Source organism: Rousettus aegyptiacus, unplaced genomic scaffold, assembly GCF_014176215.1.
Source record: "Rousettus aegyptiacus isolate mRouAeg1 unplaced genomic scaffold, mRouAeg1.p scaffold_m13_p_5, whole genome shotgun sequence".
Taxonomy (NCBI): domain Eukaryota; kingdom Metazoa; phylum Chordata; class Mammalia; order Chiroptera; family Pteropodidae; genus Rousettus; species Rousettus aegyptiacus.
In genome coordinates this window covers 106,895,614-106,905,117 of record NW_023416308.1, presented here as the reverse complement: position 1 = coordinate 106,905,117, position 9,504 = coordinate 106,895,614, and positions in this window count along the sequence as shown.

Here is a 9,504-nt window from a genome sequence, read left to right as displayed (position 1 = left end):
AGGAGGCAGCCTTGGTAGGGAACCTTTGGAAGGTTTGTAGTTAAGCCCCTACCCCAGGAGTGTGATCACCCTGGGAGGAGGAGACAGTCTGGACTGTCCCTGAATTCCCCATCTGTAAACAGATCAGCCAGGAAGCAAAGGGCACCATGCCCAGGGCTTGGTGCTAGAACATGGCTGCAGTCCAGCAGCCAAGCTCAGGGGTGGGGCGGGCGGGCAGGGATGAAGGATGGCTGTGACTTGTCAGCTACGGACATAGGGGAGCAGGACGGAGCCTGTGCGTATCTCTGCCTCTCCAGCACGCACCACCTCCTCCTCGGCCTGCTGCCACTCCTGGCCTTACCCAGGGCCTGAGCATCACATCAAGAAACTGGGCAGCTCTTGGAGCTGGGCGACACTTTCCAGCACCTCCACTCCCCTTTCTTTCTCCTCTTAGCCTTTAACCCCCACCTGTTATACACAGGAGAAATTTCAAATCCCTTTATTAAAAAGCCACTGCCGTTATAATAAAGTAAGAAGAGGGCCTGCCTGAATTTAGCCAAACCTAGAACGGAACCCTGTTCCAGCCACTTACTAGTTAGTTGACCTCAGGGCGGCCACTTTGCTTCTCTGGAACCTCGGTTTTCCCATCTATCAAGTGGGGATGATCCTAACTACCCCGGTATTGTTGTAAGGATCATGTGTGCTGAGTGAGAGCCTGGCCTGCAACAAGGGTCTAGGAAATGCCACCAAAGAAAGAATACCGTGGGTGTGGGCACAGGGCAGGCCCCCAATAATATTTGCTGGTTAAACAGGAGGTGTAATAACAAAAGAAATCAACGATCCCAACACTTGTGCCTTTGCTTTTCCTTCTAAAAGCTCACATAGGAATTAGAAGCGTTGGCTGGGGCTGTGAGAAGGGCAGGGTGAGATGTGGCATAATTCTTGGGGAGGGGAAGGCTCAGAACACTCTTAATGATGTCAGCGCCTGTGCGCAGAATACATTATCCTCTCCCCAGTGCCGCCGTCTTTCTCTGACATTGAGGCTTGTCTGGGAAGGAGACTCAGAACTGAATCCAGGAAGACAGACTGTAGCTTCCAGTCTTGTCTCTGCCTCTTGCTATCAGGAAGCCTTAGACAAGGCCGCGTCTTCTCCAAGCCTCAGTTTTCTTTACAAAGTGAGGATCCGAATACCAACTCTCAGAGCTGCTGGGAGGACTACATGAGGTCATCTATTTCGAGAGCTTGGACCTGGGCCTGGCGTCCAGTAGGCCCTCTACAAATGGTAGCTGTCATTATTATCATCTGAGGTCATCGTTGTATCAGTTAGCTCTTGGGGGCCTAAAATGACCACCATTTATGTAGCTCACATTTTTTTTTTCATTTGTATTTTTTATTTATACTAAAACCAAGTAATTTTTTTTTTTTTTTTTTTTAGCTCACAATTCTGCGTGTCGAAAGTGTTGGGCTCAGCTGGGTGGTTCTCTAGGCCTCCTTTTGCATGTGGTTGGCTGTAGGTGAGCTGAATGGCTTTCGAGCTGGGCTGGCTGCCTGCTGGCCAGGGTGATGAGGTGACTGGACCACTTGCCTCTCATTCTCCAGCAGGCTAACCTGGGCTTCCTCACGTGAGTGGCAGGGTTTGGAGAGAAAGAGAGAGTGGAAAGGCATAAAACCTCTCGAGGCTTAGGCTCAGAATTGGCCCAGTGTCCCCTCTTCCATATTCTTTTAGCCACAGCAAGTCACAAGGCCAGCCAAGATCCAAGGAGGAAGCTAGCTTCACAGTCACACGGCATCAGTACGGAAGGGGAATGGCATGACCATTTCTCCACACAACTTATCACAGTGTAGCTAATTAGGGTACGCCTCCGCTAGGAACCAGGTTGCTTTGATCCCCAGTGCCGTGACCCCACAGTCAGCTGCCTGTAGCACCAGCAGCAAAGCCAGAGGGCTTCACTGCTCCATTCCCCGGCCCTTCCCCCCCCCCCCCCTTTCCGCCTGGATCAGAGCCAGGCTGCCACCTTCAAATCCCTTTCCCCTTAGAAGATGGAGACCGCACTCCCCACGGGGCCGGTCACACACATACCACATGTAGGAGTCATGGGCACCTGATGACCCACATCCCCTGTGGGAACTCATTGGAGCCCCTGCCCCCTCAGCCCTCAGAGAAGGGAAGTATGCACAGCACACCCGGACATTTCTCCCCACAGACCAACCCCGGGTGTCCATTAAATGAACTCATTTAATTATCCCGAGGTGTTTTAGACCACCACAAGCTACAGACAGTACCCTCAGCCTCCTGGAAAAAGTTTTTCTGTCCATGTTGAATCAACAGGAAGCTATATCAGTTCCCCTTGGGACTAGGAGGTTCCTAGTTCTCGCTCTATTCACATTTTTTTTGGTTCCTGTGTATTCTCTCAAACTCGGGGCCAGCCAGCCTTCTGGTGGAGTGGCAGCCCTCAGTCTACCAAGCAACGAGGACATCAGGTGACAATAGCCAGTCTCAGGACAGGCTCCTCCCTCTTCTTCTGTGCATTTGCTGTGTATAAACCCTGTGTATAAACAGGGCCTTAATCATCTGGTTGTACACGGGGTGCATTTTCTGCTTATTGCCTGTGTCCCCGCCTCTAGACTGTAAGCTCCATGAAGTCAGGGACATTAGTCACCTTGGTGAGCCCCATTTCCTTCTGCAGAGCCTGGTATGTAGTTATTGCATGGGTCGGTGGATGAAATGTCAGATTTAATTGAGTTGTACCCCTTCAGAAAGGGCCCACCTTCTCGACTCCTTTTCAGAACTGTGGGTCTTTATTCCCACGGAATAAAGGGCACTGGACACAGAGCCATAGGCTCCAGGGGCCAATCTCACCTTCTTTATTTACTACGTGACAGTGGACATGAGGTGGTCATGTGCAGGTATACTAGTTGTTCAATGCCAGTTCCAAGGGGAGCCATTTATTTAGACTACAATGTAAATGACTTCTTCAGGCCTGCAGCAAGCAACTTAGCTTTTCCAGGTCTTGATTTCCACAATCTGGGGGGGTGGGGTGGGGGGGTGGGGGGAGTAATCATGTCTACTTTGCTGTTGTGTCAGGGTTAAAGGTCAACACTAAGTAAATGGATGCTGTGATGGTGATGGTGATGATGATGATGATAACTAAGAAGGAGGCAGAGTGCCAGGGAGATGCACCCAATTACGCCTTCTGGCTTCTCGCCTTCTACTCTTGCTGCCTTCCCAGTCCTTCTGAGTCATGCCTCGCCCTGCAGAGCTAGCCCAGCTCTCCCGGCTCTTATTTCCTGCTCTCCTCTGGCTGGGGTCCTATTCACAACATTTTCTCAGTCTCACCCTCCTTTCTTCCTCTTTGTGGGCTCCCTCAGGTTTGCAGCCCGCCCCTCTGGTAAAGGGCCTCTCTCCCCCCATTCGACCAGACCCCAGGACAAGCACACCTCCTGGCCCCTGAGGTCCTGAGTCTTCCATGAACCAGGACCAAGAGGATTAGCTGCTGGAATCACAGGATTGCTGTCACCCTGGAAGTCCCAAGCTGGGCTCACCCAGGTGTGCAAAGCAGGGGCAGAAGCTAGACCCCTTGACTACTGTCGGTTGCCAACAACACCCCTTCTGGCTCCCATATTCCTCCAGGGAAGCTGCCGGTTCTCTCCAGATCCTGCCTTCCATCCTCCCCTCCCCTCCAGTCCCTCTGCACTTCCAGCCAGGCTTCCACACCCCCAGCATCCTGCAGGAAGCCCATTCTTGTCCCCAGAGGGTGCTGCTTGCCTGCATCTGAGGTAACATTAGAAGGCAGGGGGAGGGACTTGGCTCTGAGCCTGACATTATCCCAGCCCACAAGGCAGGTGCTAGGGAAATGACTTCAGAGGAGGCAGCTGGGGGTGGGGGGTGGGCGCTCACAGCTCTGACGTCCTCTATGGGCCCCTCCTACCTGACTGCACCTTCCCCGGAAGCCAGGAGGCTCCACCCCACCAGGCAGGGGGCTGGGCACAGATTTCTTCCTGCTCCAGTCCCAGCCTTTGGAACTAACCTCGTTCCTGCCATGAAGGCAGGAAAGTTCTCTGCCTGCCTGTTCCAGTCTAGGGAGGATGGAGACTCCCAGTGAGGCCGGGATCAGTCATAGAGACAGGCCGCTTTGGGAAGCAGCTTGCTACGCACATTACCTCATTTAATTCCCACGACAACACTGAGAGTTAGGAATTGTAGTCCCCATTTCACAGATGAGACTAAGAGAGGTGAAGTCTCTGCCAATCGCCGCGCGATTTTGTTTTGTGATTTCATTTGGGAAGTGGGTTGCCCGGAGCACGGCTGATTCTGCAGAGCGGCTGGACGGGAAGGCGGCCGAGTGGGGAGCGCTTCCACCGCCTTTCCTGTTTGTTCCCCTCGCTGTTCATTATTCTACTTCCTTCCACAGGATGCGGGAGGCCTTGGATGAGCCTCAGGGGTCCCCCAGCAACACTCAGCATGCACTGTGGTGTCAGCGGTTGGCGGCTGTGCGCATGCGTGCGCTGTTGTGTGCGTATGTGTCTGTTGCGTAGGTGCGTACAGGTGAATGCGCAAGACTCCCTATATTCACCAGAATGCAGGGACCATGTAGGCTCCTCCACTGCAGTGCTCTCAAGAGCCTAGAACAGTGTGTGTCATATAGCAGGTGTCCATTAAGTAGTCATTGAATGAATGAATGAGTGAGTGAATGAATGAATGAACAAATGAACCTTAACTCACAGGTTCCAAAGACCCCAGAGGGCAGCCAGATATTTGCAGTGAGGCAGTGGGGCAGCTTTGGTCTCTGTCCCACTTCAAAGGAAGGAGTTGGTGGCAGTCCTGGCCCGAGAGAGTCCCTGGTGGCTGGACATTCTAGTGTCATTAGTGACTCCCCTTCACCCTGCCGCTCCTTGGCCTGGGGACTTGCTCACCTGGAAGTGCAGGGGCTGGAGGGGAATCAGGCAGGATAAGGGGCAGTGGCTGGGGTGCTCTGCCAGCCCAGGCCTGGAACATTCCAGGCTGGCAGGCAGGTGGCCTTTTCTGGCCACCACTGCCCACCACAGATTAGTCTGAAAGAAGAAGAGCTGGGGTCCCTCACACCTGGGAAAGGACTGAGCTCTCAGGGAGGTTCAGGGTACATGCATGTTGTGTGTGTGTGTGTGTGTGTGTGTGTGTGTGTGCGCGTGTGCGTGTATGTGTGCGCGCACACGTGCATGTGCATATGCACACGCACACACACACACACACTGGATTGACAGTGGTACTCACCCACACAGCCATGCCAATTATTAAAATATTAAAATATTTCTTACTGTTTGACAATGATCCCCTCAGGCCAACCTCTAGGAGGCCCTGCATCTCCCACCAGCCCACACAGAGGACCCTTATTCCAGCTCAAGTTGGTTTTCATTCCCATTTTTCAGTATCCATGCCAGACAGTTCACTCCCCTGAAAAAGTCCAGCTTCCCAGACACTTCCAAGACGCTGCCGCTAGCTTCCCAAAGGACCAGAAAGCAAGCCAGCACCCACCTATGTTTCTTGCCTGGCCCCAGAGAGTCGTGGGTGAGCGCAACTCAGGGGCACCTTTGCCTCCTCCTGGTCGCTGCTCAGAGGCCAGGCCACTCTGGGGTCCATGTGCCAGACCTCTGAATAGCATGTTCCCTGGCCTGGACATTGGTGTGAGAAATGGCAGTTTGGGGGTGGCTGCCACCCCCACAGAAGGCCTGGTAGCAGCTCAGTTAGCCCAGCAGCCCAGGAAAGGAGGCGAGAAGGATGGAAGCCCCAGGTGGATCTGGAAGGATGATCAGCTCTAGGAGTCAGTTCAGGAAGTAGAGAAGCTGGATTATGGTCCCTGTCTATGAAACTTCAAGGTGAAACAGTGGGAGGTAATGAGGCAGGCGGGTGGGTGTCTTTAGAGTCAGGTCCCTGTGGCTCCAGTCCTGGCTCTGGCGTTTTCCAGCTGTGAGGCCCCGGGACCTGTCTCAGAAGCTGGACCAGCCAGAAGAAGCAGGCTGGGGCATTTAGCCGACCCCCTTAGTAATTGTTGGCATTTACTCAATCTTCTCAAAGTATTTAGCAAATACAGCTTTAAGCCTGACTCCACTCTGTGGCCCAGGGCCACACAGGAAGACAGAGGTGGAGCTAGATTCAAAGCAAGGTCCCCTGGCTCCAAACAACAAGGCATTTATAAAAAGCTATCCTGAGAAGCTCCCTGTACCCACCCTAAAGGTGAAACTGGGATGGGCCCCTACCATGATGGTATAGCCCCTGAGAACAGGCCAGGTAGCACAGCTGATACTTCCATCCCATCTCCTCTACCTACCTGCCCAAGAGGGCAGGGCTGTGGCCAGGGCCATAGAGGAGATCTTCAGCCAGCCGCCCCACAGCTGTTACCATTTAGTTGGTGATCAGCAGGTGGCTAGGACAGAGTTACCTCAGGTTTCCCTTCCCCCACCTTCTCAAGACACCCAGCCTAAGCCCCAGAGCCCTGCACATCAGGGCCCGACTCACTCAGATGTCATGCTCCATTCTTGGCCAGCTAACATCTGCTGCTGCTTTTTGGAGAGGATGCTCTCAGCTTCCTGGACCATCCTAGCACCCCTGTTCTTCCCACCACCCAGGTCTAGGCAGGGTGAGGATTAATGTGCAGCAGCTGTTGCAATTTTGCCAAATCGTGGATGTCAGGTCGCATCTGTCATTAGGGAACTTGCTTAGGGAACTTGCTTTTCGCCAGTGGCTGTCAGCAACTTTGTCACATTGTGGACGTTACGTTGTTTCTATCATTGCGGATCTTGCTTACGGCAGCGGCTGGTGCACTTTTGCCTCATTGGGAATGGGAGGCTGCGTCTGTCTGTCGTTAGGGAACTTGCTGAACCGTCCTGGGACCTCCATTCTTCCCACCAATCACGCCTTGAGGGAGGGGAGGTGGGAGTGGGGAGTAGAACTGTGCATGAGGGAAGGGGCCACCCCAGTTTCTCTAGACTCACCTGATTGCTGACCTTACCCTTGGTATCATCCCCACCTCGAGGAGCCTGATGGAACGCTGAGGGATTGTCTGGGTAGAAACTTCTGTCTGGAACGCCAAGATCCCCTTACGCCTACCACCCCCAGGTGTCACACTGGGGACTCCCACTCTCTGGTGTCACTGAAGGGCAGTTAAGCTCCACTCTCTGGCAACCCAGACTCACCTGCCACCTGCCCAGTAGGTCCCGATCGCCTCAGTCTCCACCTCCTGCAGAACCTTGCGCTCTATATGGCCCCCACACCCTCTGCTACCGTGGTCTTGGATACAGACCAGAAAGGTGTCTGCTCAGCTGTGAGCACTGCGAGGTGGGCCAAGTCAAGGGAAGCAGTTGCTCACTCTGGTTCAGGGTTCCCTCAGGGGCAGGCACCTTGTTATGCTCCGCGTCCTCCAAGTCACCTGAGCCTCACACAACCATGTCAACATCCCAGTATTCAAGTGAGGAAAGGGAGGTTTCAAGAGGCAAAGGGTTTTGCCAGGACCATATGGCTCCAAAACACCAGAGTCTCCATTGGAACTCAGCTCTGCCTGACCCACAGGCTGAACAGTTTGCAGGGCAAAGGGGATGAGTGACCACACCCCTCCCAAGACCTAGTGATATGGATGGAATCGCTCTGTGGGCGCTGAGGGATTCCTGAGCTAAATCGGACCCCGTCCTCACACCCACACAGCTCCAAGTTGAGCTGAAGCTCTACATTCTCCTTGTCTGGAACCAGATGGTCAGTGTGTGGCTCCTCTTAGCAATGGCAGAATGATAAGGAAGTTATTTAACCTCTCGTTTGTCATTGTCCTTTCTGTAAAATGGGGATAATAATGAACATGCACATCACAGGACTGTAGTGGGCAAATCAGTTGACATATGTCAGTGAGACTAGGACAGAGCAAGTGCTACCTAAGCTCTCACTGTATGTATAATTGTCACCCGATTGTTCCTCCTGCATTTCCTTGGTCTTCTAAGTTCCTCCTTCACAGAGGCATGATTTCTGTGCTCACTCCCAATAACCAGCACAAAGTCAGACACACAGTAAGCTCATTTATGATTTTTGCTTCAGCGATGAAGGACTATCAATGTTTGTGTGTTTGAGGGTGGTCTTGAATTCTAAAATCTGGACAGCAACATTCTTCCCAGTAGGTAGGCATGAGGAGGCCTTGAGAAATGAGACGTACACAACCGACAAAGGTTTCCTTTTTTTGCTTTGACCACCGGGAAACTCAAAGGCAAAATTATATATGGTTCAGTTAAATCACTAGAGCTCAAGGATGGCAACTGCTTTCATTCTGCATTCCAGCCAGATGGACCAATGGTGCTCAGCTAAGGCGGCTTCTGAGGCTGCAATCAGTGATAACAGACTAAGGCAGGTTACGAGTAGAATAAGCTGGAGTGGCTTCAGGTGGAGCCGTCAGCCCTCTGAGCATAAGCGCTCCAGGGAGCGTTCCTGACTGTGGCGGGGAACAGCTGCTGTGGAGCTTCCGGCTCCCTCAGCCCCCAGAGTTGTGCCTGGCGGCTCCCACAGGCCTGCAAGTGGGTTGGCCCTAGATCTCAGCCACCCAAAGCTTCTTTCAAGAAATTAATTAGGTTCAGACGAAGAGTGAGACTGTCACTAAAGTGTGTCCCCTCCATCCTGGCTGAGGACAAGGCTATCTGGCCTGGGCCGCCCCAACTCCATCTCTCTTTGGGGTACATCTGGGGCTACATCTTATTGGGGCCTGAGAAGCTAAAGCCACGTGATTTAGGAATCACCTGGGAGGGCTGCTGACGATGCAGATTCCTTGGCTCCATCTCAGAACTGCTGAGCCCTTGAATCTGCATTTTCTACACCGTGCTCACTCCAAACGAGAGACCGCCCGCCTGGACGCTAGTGAGGCAGGTGGAGTAACCGGAACAATTGCGAGCTCCTAGGTTGGTACAGCAGCGCCACCTGGTGGGGCCTTCTGGAACCACCTCCCTCTGCTGCCTTTACCGCCCTACCGCGAGGAGGCAGGTCACCCCCACCCCACCTCACCCCAGTCTTCCTCCTCCAGGGCCAGGGAGAAGTCGGAGAGTTAGAGACAAAAGGGCAGTTGTCCTCCTCAGTCTGTCTTTCTGTCTTCAATATCCACCCCACCCTAGAGGTCACATGCCCTAACACAGCCATAAAGGCAATGTGCCTGAACCCTTCCTCCGGGCTTCACGACACCCGGCATGGGGTGTGCTGGAGTTCACCCTCTGTGTACAAGAACTTTCTTTAAAATTTCACATTACATCTTTAAAGCTCCTGACTTCTGCACATCTTACTCCATCACATTTCTTTAATACAAAAATGTTTCCTTCCTTTATCAAAAACAGATGCTCTAGAGAGAGGCCAAGTTTACCCCATGGCTTCACTCACTCCCCCTCACACTGCCCCTAGCACCAGCCTACTTCTATGTACCTTCCGGGGGTACCTGTACCCAGTTTCAGAGGTAGGAACCTAGAGGTACAATCCACACACCTGTTTCAAAATGTAAATCAAACTCCAGCCATGGTGGCGGCCAGGCAGAT